Source organism: Alligator mississippiensis, chromosome 1 (assembly GCF_030867095.1).
Source record: "Alligator mississippiensis isolate rAllMis1 chromosome 1, rAllMis1, whole genome shotgun sequence".
NCBI classification, from domain to species: Eukaryota; Metazoa; Chordata; order Crocodylia; family Alligatoridae; genus Alligator; species Alligator mississippiensis.
The window spans coordinates 475616178-475638326 of record NC_081824.1 but is presented as its reverse complement, the minus strand read 5'-3'; the positions used below and the strand labels follow the sequence as shown (position 1 = coordinate 475638326).

Sequence of the window (22149 nt, the reverse complement as noted above, 5' to 3'; positions counted from 1 at the left end):
GCTCCGGGGGTGGCAGAAGCAGCTCCTTGCAGACCCCACTGGGCATGGGCAGGTGTGGGAGAGGGGTGATGTGGTGGTGAGGAAAGGCGAGGTCAGGGAGGAGGGTAGGGAATGCACTCCTCCCTGCAACTCAGGGCTCATACACCAGACCCCTGGACCAGGAGGAAGGAGAAAGCTGGGAGGCAGCGAAGAAAAGTGCCCGGGTGTCACTTGAAGTCAGCTGTGTGGGGGAGGGCAGCCTAGCGTGAACGCACTTCTTCCCCTGGGAGTACTGTTAGAGACTGATGGGGAATGCACAGGCTCCCAGGCTGATGCAAAGATCACCTCCTCCTCCGCTCCTTCCCCTCCATCGGGCTGACCTCTGCCTGAGGCGTTTCCTCTTCACCCCCTTCCCCCACAATGACACCTTGGGGGCCAGCCTCTGGGCTCGGGACTCCCGCTGTGCCCTACAAGGGACAAAGCCTGGGGGACCTCCTTCTGCAGCCCACCAGCATGAGGGTGCTTGTCTGAACGCAGCCCTGCTGGGTGCTGAGCAGGCACACATCTCCAAGCCCTTCCTGCACTGCCGGCACAACTAGGGATGCTTCTGGGTGTGGATGTGCCGGTTCCAGGCTGGGTGGGAGAGGCGGGTGACGCCTTTCCAATACTCAGAGCACCCATGTCACTTCTCCCTGTGACATGCACCGGTGCTCGGCACAGGCTGCAGGAGTAGGTGAAGCTCTTCCCACGCTCAGAGCAGTGATGTGGCTTCTCCCCTGTGTGGATGCGGTGGTGCCGGGCCGGGCCGGGCCGGGCCGGGCCACGAGGGAAAGCTGCTCGAGCCCTGCTGCAGTGTGACACACAGGACACATCGGGCTCTCTAGGGGCCAGGCTGCAATGACACACACCCCCGTGCCCTGCCCGCTCCTACCCCGCGGGATGCACACCCTCTCGCAGCCCTGCTCCGACCGCCCACTACCCCTGGCCCCGCCCCTCCGCGCTGACCCGCCCCCCGCGCGTCCATCGCCCACAGCACACGACGGGGGTTCAACAGCCTCTCCGCCCCGCCCGCCCTCAGCCCGCCCACCTGCGCCGCGGCCAATGGGGAGCTTGCGCGTCACTACATGGGAGGGGGGCGGGGGGAGGAGTAAGGGGGTTTGCGCGTGCGCAGCGCAGCGCCGGCTGGGCGGCGGGGACGGGCCAGAGCGGCGGGAGGCGGCAGTCACGTGCCCGCGCTCAGGCCCCGCCCCGCGCCGCTGCCGGTAGGGCCGGGACTGCGTCCGTCGCCCCGGAAACGCGGCAGGAGCGGCGGGGGGCGGCGGAGGCAGCGTGTGGAGGCCGCCTCAGGCCCGCTTCCACACCCCGCCGCCCCGACACGAGGGAGGCCGGGTCTCTGCACGGGGGGGGGGGCAGCGCTGGAGTCCGGGACCGGGACTGGCCTCGTGAGAGCGGGTCGTCCTCGGCTGCGAGGGGTTGCCCACGGGTGTGTGTACGGGGGCGGGGGCGTGGACCTCCACATATACACTTGTACACGTATACACATAGGTGTGCATGTCAGTATACATACATGGAAAGAGTGCGTGTGGCAGTGCACATACATGTCTGCCTGTTTGCGCACACCTGCATGCACACACACGCAGTATGCACCTGCAGGCACGCTGTACCCTATGTGCTACAGGTGCACTGTGTGTATACACCTACACATGCAGATGCGTGTGCATGTACACACACACACACACACGTGCATGCATGTACATGGCTGCATGGGCTCACACACCGAGTGCGTGAGTAGGGCTGGGAGTCAGTCAGCTCTGTGAGGCATGTGAACACCTGCATGCGATTCACGAGGTTTCCGGCAGGAAGCCGTAGCATCAGAAGCCGTTCGTATCTGCTGTGGCAAGAGGTAGGGGTGGGCGTCAGTCCACTATTTTTCATAATGAAAAACAGTGAAATTAATTTTTGAAAAGCAGGTGCCACAAAACTCAGGCCAGTTGCAGACGGGCGTCTGGAGCCGAAAGAGGCTGAGAAACCCCCGTACTAGGTACAGGAAGCCACGATGATCGCTTTCTCGACAGCATCTTCAGTAGCACCTGGGTATATTTTTCATGCCTGTTAATGGGGACTGATTTCAGACACGCTCCAGTGAAGACATTAAGTAGGACTGAAATTGTCTCCTTGTTTCATTCAGCGTAGGCCTAAAGGCCTCAAGTTGCAGTTAGTTCGTTACTGAACAAACTGCCGGTTTTCAGGGAGTCTCCAGCGCTCGACGCTCCTCACCTCCCGCTCCAGCGCTCGGCGCTGTCTCCCCCGGGCACTGACGCTCCTGGTTATGCCTCTGGCTTTGCTTACACAAGAAGTTGAACCAGTTTAACTCTGGTTTACTCAATCTGGTCAATTTAAGTAGTGCACACCAATTCACAGGTGCTTTTCTTGGTGTAGCTTGTGTTGATAACTTTTTAAAACCAATTTTATTTAAATAGGCACAATATCTGGCTAGGTGAGGGTTGAAATGTCATTTCCCACACCCTTTGCATAGTCATAATTCACTAATTGAGAAATTAATTTTTTTTTCTTCTTCTTTCAGCGCTACGACTTGTTGTGAAGCATTTACAGCTGCTCCACTTATGCATATTTTCCAACAGGCAGGATCTTTTGAAAACGATACCTAATGTTATATTATTAAAATGGCTATCCATACAAGGCAGAGTGTAAAAATGAAAATGCTGACAGGTATTTTTTAATCTTTTGAGATTTTAACTAACATTTCATTGATATTTATGTTTTATTAATTATCTCTGTAAGCAAATACAAATTGACGTATTATGCATCTACGAGACAAGGGTTGCTCAATTTCCATCCCCTGGGCCAAATGCAGCCCCATGGAGCCATCACATCTGGCTTGTGGGGCTCCCCATGGGTCTGGGGAATTGGCAGCAAGCGAGTGGTGGCCATGAACACAGCCTCCCCACCACTTCCCCTGCCAAATCCCCAAGCCCCAGTACCTGCATGGCTGGTCTGAGCCAAGCTATGCCTCTTTCCCCTGTGGGCCTGGGCCACGTTCCCCCACTTCGGGATCAGGGTTGGACCGTGTCCCCTTCCTTTCCTGCAGGGCCGGGTTGGGCCAGGCCACGCACTCTTTCCCTCCCTACGGGGTCACCTGGCTAGCCTTCTTTCCCTCTTGACAAGGATGGGTCAAGCTCCTTTCCCCATCAGGGCTGTGTTGAAGCCAGTTTGTCCCCCACCTGGCCAGATGGTGCCCAGCCACGTGCCAGAGCAGGAACACCTGGATCCAGCCCGTGAATGTATTGGCCACTGGCAGTCTGGCCTGCTGTGTTGGGGCTGCACTGTACTATCGGTGGTCCATTAAACCAATTTTAAAGAAACGAGTCATGGAATCACAGATTATGCGATCATAATTTTATCACTACTTTATATTTTCCTTTCAAAGGAAAAACTAGAAGTACTCTGTGACAGGCTCACAGCCACAGGGGCTGCCATGACACCCCTAGCGGCCTTGCTGCTCCTGCCTGGCTCCAGCTCTAATGTCACTCTCTCTTCATTGTTCACCAGCCGTGCCTTGCTCTTAATATTACAGGTTGATTCAAGGAGGCTGCTAGCAGGCCTTAGAGTGAGCCCGAATCCAGTAAGTTTCCCCTGGGTCTGAGGCCCCATTGGCCACTATCCAGACATCCAACCTTGGTAGGTTCCTCTCGGCCTGACTACAGGTGCCCTACAGGGACCTAGCCTTAAGGGCAAACGGTGTGGTTCCTTTTCCTCCCCTACTCCACGCCCTAAGCCTCAGAGATGTTCTCCCTTTGATTTTCCTTCTTATGCACTCTGCCCCCTTGAGCTCCCAGACCCCTCCACCGCCCAGCCCTGGACACAGGTGGCTCTGGGCCTCTTGGACCTCGTGATCTGGGTCTCAGCCTTTTTTCAGTGCTGGGACCCCTCCCTGGGTCCCACCCTCAGTGTGAGGGCTCCTGGGATACTGGCTCTCTAAGCAAGCCTTGAGTCTGCACCCCCAGGGTTCAAGGCTAAACATAAATCAATAAGAAACATCACCGCCGTCTGGCAGACACCTCAGTCTTTAGAGGTGTAACATAAAGACCACTTGCCTGTAAACCCAGTCTTCCTCAGTCCAAGAAACTTGCCTCTGTTTCCAGACCTGTAGAGTTGTTTAGCCAAAATCCAGTTCCCTTCAGGGACCCGGAGCCAGGAGTTCTGCACTGTGCAGTAGCTGGGGGGAAACGAAGAGACTGGTGCAGACTCGGGGCTCATGTAGCTCCAGCCTGAGCCCTCTTCCAGCCAGGTGAGTCCCTCATTAGCTCCCCCCTGCCCCCTAAAAGCAGCCTCTCAGGCTGCTTGCTCTCCTAAAGGGTCAGGCACATCCCAGTGCCCTGTTACATATTCTGTATACTAGATAACCATGATAGTTGATTACTGTGTTAATTATTTGTACGTCCTTCCATGAGGAGAGGTGACAATCCTGACTAAAGTTCTGTTGTAGCAGATGCTGTACAAATGCAAATAAAGACTTAGGGTGTGTGTAAATGAAATGAAAATTCCCGTTTATGTCGACGCAACTGCATTTGTCACTATGGCCTGTTTGTTAGTTCTTATCCTGAAAAGATATAGTCTGAAAAAGCTCCATTTGTATTCGAAGGCCAAGTCTGTGTGTGCATAGTTTTCGACAAATGAGCTGTTAAACTCGGTAAGACTATTAGCGCATGAGGCTAAATGTTTGCATAATCATTTGCAGAAGTGGGGTGTGAAACTAGTTTTACAAATATACAGCAAAGCTAAGGCAGGTCTTACCTTTAAAGCCGCTAATCAGTCTAGTATTATGACTTCATTTGCTTAGCTAGAGTAAACCAAACAAAGGAAATGAGACTTAATAGATACAGCATGGGATACTGGAGTTTTTACAGGTTAGTTTTATTTTGGTACTGTGTGTAGGCCACATTAGCCCACTGATTGCACTGGTTGTTGTGCAAACACACATGAGCTTCATGCTGATAAATTACACTTTTAAGCCTTGGGACCGTTCTCTTTCTCTCTTGGTTGGAGGATTTGGACCAAAAAGGAAAAACACAGGGAGGGGGGACTTTGGGGAAGTGATTGAACAGAACAAAATCTGAAAAACGATTCTGCAAGAATATCTTCTTTTACCACCTGTCATGATGTAGAAATAGGCAAGAGGTCAGTTTGGCTTTTAAATTCAAATTGTAGGTGTGGGATGAAAAAAAACCACCCCATTTCTTCCACCTGTTCCCTTATATACTAAGCAAATCTGATTTAGAGAAAGAAGGGTTTTCTTTTTACTAAAACTGCACTTAACCTTGACCTGGCAATCGCATAGCATCATAGCTCCTAAATTATTTGACTATTTGATTACTGTAACTTTTAAAAAAATGAAACATCTAGGAATTAAGAACTGTAAAGTAACAGGTAGTGTGTTATTTTATCATCTCAGGTTCAAGCAGGACAGTTTCAGGAAAGTATGACTTGAGAGAGGCAGCCAGACAGACAATCCAAATGCTTCAGTTGGCAGGATGAAGTGATATGCTAATGTAAGAGAAAAGGTGGGTGTACAATGGCAAGGAAATAAATACCCGTTAAAGGGATGGGAGGTCTAGGACAGTGGTTCTCAACGTTTTTTGTACCAGGACCTATTTATGAAGATCAGTGGCCAGTCCCCACCTGCCTTCCCCCAGCCCTGCTAAAGGGAGCCCCCAGCTGCCCCTGTGCCATTCGGGCCGAAGTCCCGCAGTTCGTGCGGATTTCAGCGGAGAGAGTCCAGCCCCAGCACAGGCTGGAGGGAGGAGGGGAGGCCTGTGGCGGCCCCCCCCCGCCCTGGTCTGGGGCTGCCATGCCTCACTAGGCAGCCTGGTCATGGTCCCTCCAGCCCGTCCCCCCAGCAGCGTCTCCCAGTTGCTCTGCCCATACAAGTATGAGCACCAGCCCAAGTGCCACCAGCCCACCTATGCAGCTCCCCCCGATGCCTCCTTCTCTTGCTGAAGGGGCAGGCGCCTACCCCTCCCGTCCCCCCTGCCCTGATGCAGCCTTGACGCCCGGCTATCTTCCCCCATATCTGGCAGGTACCCATCCCCCCTGCCCACGCACACACAGTCCCCAAGTCCCGGACCTCCAACCCCCACTGATCATACGCTTACCTGCATCCAGCTATTGGTGCTACTCCCAGGACCCTGCCTGGGTGCATGCAGGCCATGGGGATGTGTGTGCAGAGACACACGTGTGCCTGCTGCCTCCAGTCACCCAAGCAGTGACTTGCAGGCAGGCTGGAATGAAGGTTGTGTGTCTGGGGAATGACAAGCTAGATGTGTGTGGAATTAAGGGCTAGCTCTGAAGAAGATGACAGTGGGAGAGATTGGGGGTGGAGGGGAAGAGGTGGGAGAGGTGGATTCTTTGCTAGTGAGCTTCCCTGGGAGTCAGGCAGCGTGGGATAGCTAGGATCTTCCTGCGAGCCCAGCTGTAAGTGTTCGGATTCAATGCTGGCAAGCATAATAAATATTGTTATAGCGTTTTGATGATAGTGTTAGAGCACGGGTGCTCAGCCTCTGGTCCTTGGGCCAATTGCAGCCTGTGGAGCTATGATATCTGCCCCATTGGGCTCCCCACAGTTGGGAAATTTGAGGGTTTCTCACCTGTCTAAACTCTTTCTTCTGGTGAGATACCCCCCTCCCCCTCCCCCATTGCCTTTGGATTGGTTTCTTGTCATGCCCCTACCTTTCCTCCCTCCATGGGCTTCGATTGGGGCTGGCCAAAAATCCCTGTTCATGCTGGATCAGGACTGGGCTGTGCCCTACCCCACTCTGGACAGCTGGATGGGGCCCTGTCATGAACTCCTTGGGCCCCAGATTGGAACCACTGACTGCGTACTGCTTGCATATGGATTGGGCACTGCCCATCCATCTCACCAGACAAAAAGGTTGAGCACTCTTTGTTAAGAGTGGTGTTTTAGCTGTGATGATCCAGGAAGTATGCAAAAGGCAAGGATTTTTTGGGTGTGGTGACTTTTATTGGACCAACTGTATGGTTGGAATTAAATTACTCCTCAATGTCTTCATCAGCGACTTGGACGAGGGAGTGAAGTGTACTCTGTCCAAGTTTGCAGATGACACAAAGCTGTGGGGAGAAGTGGACACGCCGGAGGGCAGGGAACAGCTACAAGCACACCTGGACAGGTTGGACAAATGGGCAGAAAACAACAGAATGCAATTCAACAAGGAGAAATGCAAAGGGCTGCACCTAGGGAGGAAATATGTCCAGCACACCTACTGCCTAGGGAATGACCTGCTGGGTGGCACGGAAGCAGAAAGGGATCTCGGAGTCCTAGTGGACTCCAAGATAAACATGAGCCGGCAGTGTGACGGAGCCATCAGAAAAGCTAATGGCACTTTATCGTGCATCAGCAGATGCATGACGAACAAATCCAAGGAGGTGATACTTCCCCTCTATTGGGCGCTGGTCAGACCGCAGTTGGAGTACTGTGTGCAATTTTGGGCGCCACACTTCAAGAGGGATGTGGATAACCTGGAGAGGGTCCAGAGAAGGGCCACTCGTATGGTTAAGGGCTTGCAGACCAAGCCCTACGAGGCGAGACTAGAGAACCTGGACCTCTTCAGCCTCTGCAAGAGAAGGTTGAGAGGCGACCTTGCGGCTGCCTATAAGTTCATCACGGGGGCACAGAAGGGAATTGGTGAGGTTTTATTCACCAAGGCGCCTCGGGGGGGTTACAAGAAATAATGGCCACAAGGTAGCAGAGAGCAGATTTAGACTGGACATTAGGAAGAACTTCTTCCCAGTTCGAGTGGCCAAGGTCTGGAACGGGCTCCCAAGGGAGGTGGTGCTCTCCCCTACCCTGGGGGTTTTCAAGAGGAGGTTAGATAGGCATCTAGCTGGGGTCATCTAAACCCAGCACTCTTTCCTGCCTATGCAGGGGGTCGGACTCGATGATCTATTGAGGTCCCTTCTGACCCTAACTTCTATGAATCTATAAGTTAGATAAGCTTTCAAACACAAGATTCATAAATTAATAGATTCATAGATGCTAGGGTTGGAAGGGACCTCAACAAACCATTGAGTCCGACCCGCTGCCTAGGCAGGAAAGAGTGCTGGGGTCAGATGACCCCAGCCAGATGCCTATCCAGCCTTCTCCTAAAGACTCCCAAGGTAGGGGAGAGCACCACCTCCCCTGGAAGCCCATTCCAAATTGTGGCCACCCTTCCCGTGAAGAAAGTTTTTGTGATGTCTAGCCTAAATCTGCTCTCTGTCAGTTTGTGACCATTGTTCCTTGTTACCCCAAGAGGCATCCTGGTGAACAGAGCATCTCCGGTTCCTTGCTGCGCCCCCCCTAATGAATTTGTAGTTGGCCACAAGATCACCTCTCAGCCTTCTCTTGTGGAGGCTGAAGAGGTCCAGATCCCTTAGTCGCCCCTCATAGGGCTTAGCCTGTAAACCCTTAACCGTACAAGTGGCTCTCCTCTGGACCCTCTTGAAGCTGTCCACATCCTTCTTAAAGTATGGTGCCCAAAACTGGACGCAGTACTCCATCTGGAGTCTGACCAGTGCCGCATAGAGGGGAAGTGTCACCTCCTTGGTTCTAGTTGTCATGCATCTGCTGATGCACGATTAAGTGCAGTTAGCTTTGCTGATGATTTCGTCACACTGACGACTCACGCTCATCTTGGAGTCCACTAGGACTCCGAGATCCCTTTCCGCTTCTGCGCTGCTGAGAGGGTCATTTCCTAGCCAGTAGGTGCGCTGGATATCTTTACGTCCTAGGTGCAGTACTCTGCATTTGTCCTTGTTGTACTGCATCCTGTTGTGTTCAGACCACTTTTCCAACCTGTCCAGGTCTGCCTGCAGTCATTCCCTACCCTCCAGAGTGCTTACTTCACCCCACAATTTGGTATCATCTGCAGACTTGCACAGAGGACACTTCACGCCCACATCCAAGTCACTGATGAAGACACTGAAGAGTACAGGTCTAAGGACTGAGCCCGGTGGGAACCCACTACCCAGATGCTTCCAGGTCGATACCGACCCGTCTGCTACCACTCTCTGGGTGCGACCCGCAAGCCAATTTGCCACCTGCCAGACCGTGTAAACATCTAAGTCACAGCCTCTTAATTTATTTAAGAGAATGGGATGAGATACGGAATCGAAGGTCTTCCTAAAATAAAAAAAACCAACATCCACCTCTACTTCTGCATCAGCATTTTGTGACCTGGTTATAAAATGAAACCAGATTAGTCAGGCATGATCCACCTGCTACGGATCAATGCTGGTTGCCCTGCTGCATTATTTTTCCCGCTGGACTCCCACAAATATGATCCTTAATAATCTTTTCAAAGACTTTTCCAAGGATGGAGGTGAGGCTGACTGGCCTATAATGACTTGTATCCTCTTTCCTCCCCTTCTTGAAAATGGGGACCACATTGGCCCTTTTCCAGTCCTCTGGGACCTGACCCGAGTGCCACGAGTGCTCAAACAGCCGTGCCAGTGGCTCTGCAATGACACTGGCAAATGCCTTCAGTACTCGCGGATGCAGCGCGTCTGGGCCTGCTAACTTAAACACATCCAGTCCATCCAAGTGACTCTGCACCACGTCAGCGCCGACAGTTGGTAGGCTGGTATCCCTCTGATCCCATCTAAGAACCTGTTAGGAGACTGATCTTGACCCTTGTTCAAGGACACTGAGGCAAAAAACTCATTGAATAGCTCAGCCTTGTCCCCCCTGTCTGTCACTAATTGCTCGTGTTTCTTCAGTAGGGGTCCTGTGCTGCCCTGCGCCTTCGTTTTGCTCCCTACATACCTGACAATAGACTTCTTGTTGTCTTTAATTTGTGTTGCCAGCCTCAGCTCTGTAGTTGCTTTGGCCTTTCTAACTGCCACCCTGCAAGTGCAGGCCAAGTAGATACACTCCTCCTTGGTAGCTTCCTCCTGCTTTCACCACCTATATGCCTTCTTTTTTTTTTTTGCCCTTAGGCTCTTCTGGATGTTTGTGTTTAGCCAAGGAAGTTTTTTGGCCCCTTTCTCCCCTTTCCCTCGCACTGGGATCATCTCCCTCTGTGCCTGAAGGATCACTTCCTTTAGGAACGACCTCCCTTCCTGGACTCCCATCTCGCCAATACTCCTCTCCTGCAGTGCATCGCTGGTTAAACTGAGCACACTGAAGTTAGCCTTCCTAAAGTCAAGCACCTCCATCCTATTATTATCTTACCCACTCGACGCCGTATGATAAATTTGATTGAGTGAGTGGTGGTCACTGTCCCCAAGGTGACCACGAATCTGTAGTTCCCCTACCAGGTCATCCCCCATAGCCAACACCAAGTCCAGTGGGACCGTATACTTCCTGCGTTAGGTGAGCGGTTGGATTTGGCTGACTGCTTTTCCCAGCAGATGTCAGGGTAGTTTAGGTCCCCCATGACAACCATGTCCCTAGACTGTACGGCCTCTGAGAGCTGCCGCAAGCATTCCCAGTCTAGCTCTGCTCCTTGATGTGGTGGTCTGTAGCAGACCCCCATCACCAGGTCCCTTTCCCCTTGACCTCCGTGTGTCCTAACCCACAATGCTTTAACTTTCTCTTAAGACTCCCTTCTGTGCACTCACCTGAACACGGTCTGAAACCAATGATGCTAATGCGCAGAGTTCAGACTCCTCCTGCTCTCCCCTCAACTAAATAGGGATGGGAGAAAACCCCTTCCCACGTCCCTACAGCTGGCCCAGGTCACCTTACTGCTGCTGCTGGTTCCTTACCACGGCACAGGCGCCAAGGGCGCACACACGCTTGCTTCAGCATCCCAAGTAAAAGTCAAATGCTCTAGGTGAGGCTTGAACTCACAACCTTAGCAGCACTTCCATAGGGTTGTTTTTACAAGTACCACATGCTAACCCACTGCACCACCAGAGCTGAACTGAAAGGCTTTTTGTCACTCTTTTAGAGCATTGGTTTAAAGTAATTGTATCTCTGCTATTGGCTTTTGGATTTAATAAAGACATTTGAACTGAGTTACTGACACGCTCAACCAAATTCTAACACAACATACAGGGCGCATCTACATGTGTCACTATGGCAACTTTACTGTGCTGTGTGTGTGGCACATGATTATTTTTAGCCGCTACTTCACCGTAGTGGCGCGCTATACCAGGGGAGTGTGTTGCAATGGGGAGGTAGCTGCTGTTTGCGTGTAGATGCCCATGGATGCTACATCGCCAATTTTGTTTCTTATACTGCTGTTTTTCCAAATGTTTCTAATAAATCAGAGAAAACTAGGGTTGAAAGGGGTTCCAGTAACTCATCTAGTCCAACCCCTTGCTAAAAGCAGGACCATCCTTAATTTGATCATGCCAGAGACTTGTCGAGCCGGGCCTTAAAATCCTCCAAGAGTCCACCACCCTCTAGATAAGCCGTCCCAGCACTTCACCAATCTCTTAGTCAGAAAGTTTTTCCTAATGTCCAGCTTGTTCACATCCCTTCTGTAGTAGGGGGCACAAAACTGAGCACAGTACTCCACATGTAACCTCACCAGTGCAGAAAAGTGGGGAATAATGACTTCCCTCAGTGCTGACAACACTCCTACTAATGCAGCCCAGTATGCTGTTAGCCTTCTTGGCAACAAGCACACACTGTTGGCACCTATTCAGCTTATTGTCCGCTGTAACCCCCGGGTCCTTTTCTGTGGAGCTGCTGCTTAGCCAGTTGGTCCCACGCCTGTAGCGGTGCATGAGACTGTTCTGTCTTAAGTTCAGGACTTTGCACTTCTTCTTCTGGAGCTTTGCCTTCTTCCCCTGCATGGCTGGTTTCAGGCCTGGCCATTCTTCCTTCCATGGGACTGCTGTGGGGACAGGCATGCCCCCAACCTGCCGCTGTAGTGGGGCCTTGTCAAGCCCCTTGGGCTCGGGTTGAGGCTGACAAAGCCCCCTTTCTGCGCTGTCTTGGGGCTGGCGTGCCCCCTGCCTCCCTCTGCACAGATGGATGGGGCCCTGGCATGCCTTTGTTTAGAGCGATGTTTGAGCACCCCGTGGTTTGAGCACCCGTTTGTGTAGAGTTATGTTCTACCTGTGATGATCTAGGAAGTATGCAAGAGGCAAGGATTTTTGGGTGTGATCACTTTTGTTGGACCAACTGAATGGTTGGAATTAAGTTAGACAAGCTTTCAAACGCAAAACGTTCTTTGTCAGTGTTTTAGAGCAGTTGCTTAAAGCAGGTGTAGTCAATCTGGGGTATGCCTACCCCTGGAGGTAATTTGAAAGGTCCCAGGGAATGTACAGGGGCGGGCGCAGATGTAGCACACCTGCTGCCTCACAGGAGCAGGGCCAGGGCGGAGGGAGAGCGGGGCCCACAGAAGCTGCGCTGCCGCTGCTCTGCCACTCACCGTGCCCCTGCTCTGTCTGGCCCTTGCCACCCCCCGCCACGTCTGACCGTTCGCCACCCCCACCTGCTCCGCATCCGGCTGCTCCCACCCCCCTGGGGGTACACTTTTTAAAGAAGGGGCTGCCGGGGGTACACTTACTAAAAAAAAGGTTGAAAACTACTGGCTTAAACTCACTATATATCTGCTATTGGCTTTTGGATTTAATAAAGACATTTTAGCTGGATTTAATAAAGACATTTTTCTGACATACTCAATCAAACTCTAACACAACATGCAGTGTTGTTCTGGCTTTTGAAGACTGCCCAGAAACCTGTGCTTTTTTATTAATTGCTGATCATTTTACAGCTTTTAGAGAAAAAGGAAATTAGTTAAGCTCTTTCTGAGTAGTAAGATACTCATGTTTATTAAAAGCTTAATGAAATTTGGGACAATAACGAAATAATACCTTTAAAATATTTTTTAGAAGTTATGCATTTATATTAGGGGCGTACCGATAGAGATTTTTGGGGCCGATATTGCTAGCTGATCTTTAAGGAGGCATATTTGCTGATACCGATCTGGTTTCCGATACAGCTACCTCCAGCTGGTTAACTCCGGTCTGGTGGAAGGGGAAGGAGAAGGGGAAGGGGAAGGGGAAGGGGAAGGGGCGTGGCGGGGGTGCAGATCAACGCCGCCTATGGTGAGGGAGGAGGCAGAGGGAGGTGCTGCCCAGGCGCGGTGCAGGGGACGGAGCCAGAGTTCGTGATAGGGGGCCAGCTGTCACCGCTGCTTGCAACCCGGGAAGGCACTGGGGGGACATGTGCCCCCCTGGATCTGTGTGGGACGGGGCAGGCTGCAGCCAGGACCGCGTGGGGCTCTTCTCGGCAGGGGCTAGGCTTGGAGTGGGTGCCGGCAGTGCTGGGAGGATGCTGCATCCAGCCCAAATTTTGCCAGGGCTCTGCTTCCAGCGCCACCACCGCCAGCCACTCGGTGCAGCCCTGGCTCAACGCCCCACCTCCACCCATGCACCAGGAAAACCCGGGGCTGCATTGGGCTGCTGGCAGCGGTGGCACTGGGAGCACAGCGGTGGTGAAATCTGGGGTGGATGCAGCATCCTCCCAATGCCACCGGCGCCCTCTCCGAGCCCAGCCTCCACCGAGAAGAGCTCCACGCAGCCCCGGCTGCAGCCCACCCTGCCGTGCACAGATCCAAGGGGCGCGCCCCCCCCCGCCCGTGCCCTCCCAGAGTGCAGGTAGCAGTGGGAGCCACCTCCCCCCACCATAAGCTGGAGCTCCCCCTCTCCACCCTGCCTGGACAGCACCTGTCCCCACCCCCTCCATCACCAGCGGGAGCCTTGATCTGCCCCCCACATGCCGCTTTCCTCCCCTTCCACCACACTGGACTTGCCAGCTGAAGGCAGCTCTCCACGCTGCCAGATGTGCTCCTTGCTTCCTGAGTGCTGTGCTGTGACTGCACAGCACAGGCATTTATCAGCCAAATTATCAGCCCCATCGGGCCGATATCCGATACAGCCAGTTTTATTTGTACTGATACCGATCCGATATCAGACCAAGGTATCAGTGCACCTCTAGTTTATATGATCGCTCACAGCGCTGCTAAGTGGTGCAAATCACAAGCTCTCTTATTGTACCTGTAGGCTTTCATATATGACTGCAAAGTTGCTAACTTTTCTTATATACAAAAAACTAGAACTCTGGGTTCCAAAATGATACCTTTTATTAGACCAACTGGAAAATGGCAAGAAAACTGTCCTTTTCTGCAGGCTTTCGGGATCAAAGTCCCTTCGTAAGGCTCTGGGAAAAGTGTAGATGTTACAAGATGGTAAAACGTCCCCATAGGTAGGAAAGAAACTTCATTTTTGCACAGAGGGAGCTGAAGATGGAGGGCCGTCCCTCTGGGTCCTTGAGAATGTCTTTGTGAGCTGTGCTGAGTAGCTCTTTGATGTGTAGGAACTTTTCTTATAACCTTTCAAGTAAAAATGCGAATTAAACAGATGCTTGGCTTGCATGTTAACATCCTATTTGTCAAAGTTGTAGTTCTTGTGCTGCTCTTTCTCCAAATTTTCCTCATAAAGATTTTTCATAATCAGCTATTAATTAGTACTTTTGCTTTCAAGTAACAGTTCAAAAAAATCAAAATGTATTAGCTGAGAGACTGCTCATTTTCAAATAAGAACAAAAAATAATCTTGTATTTTAACTTTTTCCCCCTCCAGATATGTCAGTTGACCAGTTTAAAAGTGGATGGGATTAAGTTGTCCTTTTGGTGATACCAAGCGTACATTAGGTTTGAGTGTAACCTCCTAAATCCCTGTTGTGCTGTGCTCTTAATGAATAGCTTCACCAAGGTTTTGGTGTTAACGTGCAAGACTATTTTATCAACCTTTGTTAATTATAGAGTTTTGAAATTGTGCTCTGTCACGATTGATATTTTCAAAACTGTACATGTATTCTTGATGATGTACTAGCAGTAAGATGCACCGATAAAGATGTTTTGGGCCGATACCGATGGCTGATTGTAGACCATCCATATTGGATGATACTGATCCAATTGCCAAGATGCAGCCTGGCAGCTTGGAGAACGGCATTTGGCTGGTAAGTCTGTGGGGGTGAAGGGGTGTTGGGAAGGAAAGAGGCATGGGGGCGCAGATTGAGGTCCCCCGCAGTGAGAGAGGGAGTGGGGCTGGGGCAGGGGCAGGCACTGCCCAGCTGAAGTGGGGCAGGACGTGAGACGGAGCCGCAACTCATCCGAGGGTGGCAGGGAGGGAAGGGGTGGCTCCCACTCCTGCACGCGTCCCCAGGGCAGGCTTGTTTGGAGATTTTGGTGCCAGGAGATCAAGTGCTAGAATAAAGTCGTATATTAAAGACCATTAAATCACTAGTACCACGTAGCATTCATTCAGGAGCTGTAAAGAATGAAATGACTGAGCTTGTCTTGCATTTAAAAGCTTTTCTAACTTGATCTTAACTACACAGTGGATCCAGTAAAAAATATCACCCTAAGAAACTCTTGCCTCTCTCCTAAGAAAAATACAGTCTCATTAAAATCACCTATTATAACAGAGGGTTGTAAACTATACCTTACTTTTAAAACAGGGCTGAATGGTGGTCGTGGCGATTATAAACCCATAATCCATAGACGAGTGCTATCTTCAACTGTTTGAAGAAGTAAACAGATAAAAAAAGGGGGACAAGCCAGTGCAGCTTTTGTAACGGGAAACAATTTGTCTCTAGTCTTTTCTTTCATTTGAACAAAACCGGTGGATGAAACTGCAGTGGAAGAGGTCACAGAATCAGAGAAAATGAGGGTTGGAAGGGACCTCAGGAGGTCGTCTAGTCCGAGCCCCTCATGAGGTGCAACTCCAGGTGTGCTTTGGCCCTCCTGATTTCGTCCCTGCATGCCAAGCAGTACTGTTATGCTCCTTCCTAGTCGTTGGTCCAACTTTCTACTTCTTGCACGCTGCCTTTTTGTGTTTTAGCGTGCTGAGAGTTCCCTGCTAAGCCGACCTGGTCATCTGCCATTCTTGCTAGTCTTTCTGCGCATTGAGACGGTTTATTCCTGTGCCCTCCGTCAGGTTTCTTTAAAATACTGCCAGCTCTCCTGGACTCCTTTTACTTTCCGATTGGCCTCCCAGGGGAGCCCGCCCATCAGCACTTCCTGAGTGAAGGGAAGTCTGCTTTTCTGAAGGGCGGGGCTCGTACCCTGCTGCCTGTCTGCCTCCTGATCCTGAACTCAGTCATCTCGTGGTTGGTGCTGCCCACGGTGCCATTCACTGATTGATTCCCCACCAATTCTTCTCAGTTTGTCAGCAGGAGGTCAGGAAGAGCATGGCCCCTACTTGGCCTCTGCACCGCTTGCACCAGGAGGTTGTCCCCAGCACTCTCCAGCACTTTCCTGGTGTGCCTGTGCGCTGCTGTATTGCCTTCCCAGCAGATGTCGGGGATTGAAATCCCCCGTGAGAACCGTGGCCCGTGATTGGTAAATCCGCTCGCTGTTTGAAGAAAGCCTCATCCACCACTTCCTCCTGGTCTGGTGGTCTGTAGCAGACACCCACCATGACATCACTCGTGTTGCTCTTCCCTCTGACCCGAACCCAGAGACTTCCTACAGACCTAGCTCCAGTTTCAGACCGGAGCTTTGAGCCGTTGTACAGATACTTGTGCATGTGCAATTCCTCCGTCTCTCCTCCGCTGCTTGTCCTTCCTGAACAGTTTATATCCACCCATTGCAGTGCTCCAGCCATGCGCGCTGTCCCACCAAGTCTGTTATTCCAGTCATGTCATGGTTCTGTGACTGCAAGGACTTCCAAGTCTTATTGCTTATTTCCCAAGCTTCATGCATGTGTGTACAGACACCTGAGGACCTAGCTGATTGCTCTGCTTTCTCAGGAAGAATGAGAGGCTTTCCTTTTCCCTCATTTTCCTGCACTTCCTCCAGGTCACCTGCTTCCCCACTTACCTCAGGGCTTTGGTCTCCATCCTCCAGCGCACAGAGTTTAAATTTTAAAGCCTTCCTCACTAGGTTAGTGAGCCCGTCTGGAAATAAGTCGTTCCCTCTCTTCGTCCTGTGTCTCCCTAGCAATCCTTCTTGGAACAACTTCCCTTGGTTGAAGAAGCCAAAGCCTGCTGGTGTCACTGTCTGTGTCGCCATGCATTGATCTGCAAGATGCGTCTGCTTCCGATCAGGCCCTTCCCTTTGACCAGCAGTATTGAGGAGAACACCACCCGAGTCCCCTTCCTCTTCACCCTGGCACCCAGAGCCCTGTAGTCACTTTTGATCTGCTCAGGGTCGCCCCTGGCAGTATCACGGGTGCCGACATGGATGAGCAGCATGGAGGTAGCCAGAGCCTGGATGAGTGTGGGTAACTGCTCCGTGACCTCTCAGGTCCAGGCTCCAGGGAAGCAGCAGAGCTCCTGAGACAACAGGTCAGGCTGGCAGACGGACGCCTCTTCCCCTAGAGGAGGGAGTCTCCAGCCACCCCCACCCTTCACTTCCTCTTGGTGGCAGTGGTCTCGACCCTCCCTCTCTTGGAAAGGCTTGGCCTGGCCTCTGCCACCGACGGAACATGCTCCTCCTCTGCTGCTGGGGCTTCACGTCTCTTCTCCAGGCAAACCGCTGCAGGTGGGCGTGAATATTTCTCCTTGCTGCAAGAGGTCACAAGCTTTCAGCTTCTGCCTTCCTTGGCGTTCAAGTCCTCTTCCTTCTCTAGTGCCGCCCTTGGCAGTCTTGTCACCACAGTAGAAGTATCCTCAAGCATCAAATTGATGAAGTTGTCATGGTGGAGGATGCTTTGGAGCCTCGCCACCTCCTCCTGTAGCTCTCTCGCCTGCTTCCCGAGGGGCACCACCTGAACGCGCGGCTCACATCACAGGCTCCCCCATCTCGCTGTCACTGAAAGGAACCTGCCAGCGGCAAACCCCGTGGGGTAGATGGTGAGCGCTCCTGCCTGGGTGGACACCTCACAGGTAGGAGCCCAGAGAGAGCTGGCAGTGGCAGTGGCTCGGGGATTTTGATGTCTTCCAGGCGTGTCGCTGGGTTTCTTAATCCGCTCCCTCTCTCTGCTCGCCCCTCTTTCCAAGCAGACCTTTCCTAGCAAACTCCCTTGTAAACTGGCCTCTGTGCTGCTCCTTGGTCCCAAAAGCTTCCCTTTCCCCTGCTAACCCGCTTCCTCTCTCCAAGTTTACGGTGAAGGAAGGTGAGGGAGAGCTTCCAGATAAATTACCTAGCAAACGCCGCCTCCAACTTCCCTCTCACTCTGGACTCCAGTTAAGCAAGGAGCACAAGAACTGGTCTAATTGCTGTGTTTTACCTACTTACACTAAATAGATGTAGATTAGGTACTCTCAATTAAAGAAAGGTCTTACATTAAAGGCTCCCCTTTAAAGAACGGGGGGCAAACTGACCTGTGAACTAACTTTAAAAAAACATATTATTTCTATATATAAATAGCTACATGTCTATATAACTGTACCTCTAACACAGTGGTTCCCAAACTGTAGGTCACAACCCCAAATGGGCTTGAAACATCAGCAGGCTGGGGTGGCAGGGGTGGGGGGCTATGGGTGGGGAGCGAGGGGTCATGCTGAGGAATGGGGCCATAAATGGATCGTGCTGAGGAAAAGTTTGGGAGGCACTGCTCTGACAGCCTGCCTTGTGACTGCTGTGGTTTGCTTGACAGTCCAAACCACACTTTTACAGTTACACCGCTCTTAGTCTTGTTACAAAGACTGTACTGTGCAGTGTGCACACCCGTCACCGTCACATTGAAACCTGCAAACTGACTTATGAACTGTTTGCAAACTGCCCCGTTTGCTGCCCCTGGTCACGCAGAGTCTCCTTTTCTCCCCTCCTGGCCCTTGCTAAGACTTTTGTCAGACAGAGGTAGCAGTCCCCCAGCTTGCAGCACTCCCAGCTCCTTAGAGCACGTGCCCAGACGTACACGCAGCCCCAGCTCACTTTCCTTCCAGGGGTTCGGGTCAGGTGCCTGGCTCCTCTTCCCTCGTCTCCTTTGCCCTGTTTGCTGCCCCTGTTCACCTTGTTTCTCTCTACTGAGCCTTTCAATGTACCTCAGTCTAACGTTTATCTTTAAATTCTCTTTTATTTAGAGCCCTTGCTTTCTGTAAGTGCCTTCGTTGCATCCCAAGAAGGAAAGCTGCTGCATCATTGAACCAGTTAGTCTCCAGTGTGCCACCCTGCCCAGATTTCTTCCAAGGAAGGAGTAGTGGATGTGATCTCTGCAAAAAGAAAGCTTGTCTGGTAAAGAGCAATTTTCCTCTTTAAGTAGCTTTTGACATTAAAGCAAAGAACTCTCAATACCATATTTTATGTACTTTTGAAAAATGGGCTGTTTACTTCGTTCTGTCTGTGCGGGATATGCAGATTGAGGACTGTACTGTGTCATACACAAACATCTGCGACCCTGGGTAGAGTATGTAATGCTGTAAACGTTACAGTCCACGTGCTTGCACAGAGCATTGCATAGAAACTAGAAGAGTTTGTGCCAGAGCCAGGGGCACAGGAGTGGCTTTTTAAGAACTGTCCTTATGTCTGTTTCTTTTAGTTTGTAGAGGTTAAAACTTTCTGAAACATTATGCAAAGCTGAGGTATAGCACCCCTGCTAATACAGTATGTAAATATTCTCATTACATTTGGGGGGCATATTTCACCATTTTGACATATAGCAGTGCTATAGAGGGGCATGACAAGGAGCAATCTATACCTGCAGCAATGATGAAGCAGTTATATTTCAGACATAACATCATTCTTTGTAAAAATAGTCCTCACTCTCTCTAGGCTAAAACATCACGGCCACCTGTAAGGTTTGTTATGCTACAGTCAAAACTGCAGTTGAAAGGGATTTCTTCTTTCCTTTTAGTTTTGTTAACTTACGGAGGAGGAAATAATTTCAGTTCACTTTAGGAATCGGTCCCGTTCCTTTGCACCTGTTTTCCCTAAGTTAGTCCTTGGAACAATACCGGCTCAATTATAGTGAAGTAATATCATGCATTTTGAGCTTGTGGAATCCACAGACCGCGTAATTCTCTGCATTTCCTCCCCCTTCCTTGCATCCCACTTTTTGACAGTGTCCTTCTGCTGGAGCTATGCTGGAAAACCTTGCAACCTTGCGTGTGCGTGTGTGCGTGCATGTGTGTGCGTGTGCACACATGCTGCATGCAAAATCCTACACTTTGTTTAGTCTGCAGAACCTCTTCTGTTAGCTAACGCTCCAGGCTCCGCAAAGGTGCAGTGAGAGAGGAGCACTAGTAAGTACCTAAGGCAGAAAGCAAACAAGGGCTTTATCACTGGTCTTTAACTCCTATCAAAAGGGGAGGGAGGGAGAAGTCATTTAAACATGAGGCTTGAATGAAAATTAGCATGGATTAGTCACAGTTGTCCCAGGAGTCCTGTTATCTCAGGTCACAGGTACTTATGGTAGGGAGTGGGGTACTTTACCTGTAGGATCCCCAAGTGAAAGACTCTTGAGGGAGCCAAGAGGGGGAGGAAGAGTCCTGGGTCTGTTTTTAGCCAAAGGGAATTCCCCTTGAGGCATGGCAGGAGTAGTGTGTGTCTCCCTGTCTTTTCCCAGTGGATGAGCTCCTGGGCAGTTCATGCATGGAGGAAGGATGACTCTCTAGCCTGTTCCCCGCAGGTAAACGGCAACAAATTGAACTGATTTGGAGAAACAAGTGGGTTACGTCTGAGCAGCTTCCTTGCTTGCTAGTCAGTTGGCTGAAGAGTGGTTGATGCTGATGTTACTTAATACTAGATTTACCCTTCTGTGGCCCCTGGCAGAGAGATCGGGGCATTCATCCTCCACTTTGCACAGACTGGAGGGAACAACCTGGCTCCCATCTTAGTTTTGAAGAACTTCATTGCTGAAAAATCAAATGCGCACGTGTTCCCTAAGGAACGTATCCATTCAAAGGCATGAAATATAAACGTATATTGTTACGTGCAAATGCTTTGCACAAGTACATTTGCTGGATGCATTTGGTATGTTCTTCAAGCAAGTAGTGTCGTTAGCTGTTAAATTCTTGACTCCTCTGTTAGGCTTGGGACAGAAATTACACACAAGCTGGTCTAAGAGATTGGAAACAGGTTCAGATCTGGAACACAACAGAAGGATGGGGCACATAAGCCACTTTCAAGATTGCCGAAACAGGTTTAAGATAAGCCTGGATGGATGTAGTATTAGACTGAACTGATTTAGATTAAACTGGTTTATTGTACTTCTGACCCAGACCCTCTCCAGATTCATATTAACACATAGTCCCCCAGCATCCCTGGACCTCTGCCAGCCTGCAAGGGAAAAGCCACCTTTGCCCACGTTTTCCTCCATTAAAAGACAATCCACCCTTAAAGTTTGTTGATCCAGTTTTAAAGTTTGTTCGTGACCCTTTCATAGGCACTTGTGACCCCCTTTTGGGACACAACCCGCGAACTGAGAACCGCTGCGGTAGAGCAGCAGGGTCGGTCGCGGAGCGCGCTGCTGCGGAGCGGAGGGGCAGTGCCGCTCAACCCTGTGAGACGGGTCCCACGTACCAGATCAGACCTCTTTGTGGGCCAGATTAAGCCTGTGGGCTGGAGATTGCCACCCCCTCTTATAGCTCCTTTTCAGCTGGGGCTTTGTAGATGCTCCTGTTACCTTGTTTCTACATCGAAAGACTCGTGCTACACGGCAGGGTAGGCTTTCACCTCGTAGACTAAGTCAATCAGAGGTGCGTAAGCTTTTGTAAGCGAGCTCGCTTCATACCCCTTTCTTTTTCCTCCCTTCCCTACCCTTTGTTTTCCAGTAACTGCTCTCTGTTTAGAACCGCTGCTTCCTGAAACGTCTTGTTTGACAACAGAGCCGTCCAGTTTCTGAGTGGCTGGGGCTGCAGCCCCCCTATCCGCATGCTGTAGGGGCTGCATGCCCACCAGAGCCGCCTCCTGCACGAGCTGAAAGGGGTCTGCAGGACCTCCCCAGCCACAGACTCCCTTGCACCAGGACTGTGCCGCCCTGCCTTGGCCCTAGTGCACAAGGGGTGGCGGGGGGAAGTGGGCACGCAGGAAGCAGATGCTGGGCTAGGGAAGGGGATTTTGGTGGCAGCAGCAGCAGCGAAGCGATGGGGCAAGCAGACTCGGGACTGGGAGTTTGGGAGCTGCACGCAGCCCACAGGCCGCCAGTCGGATGCCCGTAACTGGTTGGCTTTCTGTGGTTTACTCTCCTTATGTGCTGTCCCTATATTCATTTTAGTTCTCGTTGAGTTTTCCTTTTCTTACTCCTTCTT

The 22149-nt window shown here is 51.2% G+C and overlaps 1 long non-coding RNA gene and 1 other non-coding gene across 6 annotated transcripts; one reads left to right on the top strand and one right to left on the bottom strand.

The window, feature by feature from the left end:
- Positions 1-1468: 1468 nt before the first annotated feature.
- LOC132248767 (uncharacterized) lies at positions 1469-22050 on the top strand. 5 transcript variants are annotated; one of them, XR_009460143.1, is made up of 3 exons: positions 1469-2709; positions 5453-5549; positions 18985-22050. It is a non-coding gene; the product is annotated as an uncharacterized LOC132248767 (long non-coding RNA). The 5 variants fall into 5 exon arrangements; XR_009460140.1 differs by having other exon boundaries at positions 5453-5561; XR_009460142.1 differs by lacking the exon at positions 18985-22050 and adding an exon at positions 8925-13465.
- TRNAT-UGU (transfer RNA threonine (anticodon UGU)) lies at positions 10822-10915 on the bottom strand. Its single transcript has 2 exons — positions 10878-10915; positions 10822-10857 (listed from the first exon to the last, which is right to left on the bottom strand). It is a non-coding gene; the product is annotated as a tRNA-Thr (tRNA).
- Positions 22051-22149: the final 99 nt, after the last annotated feature.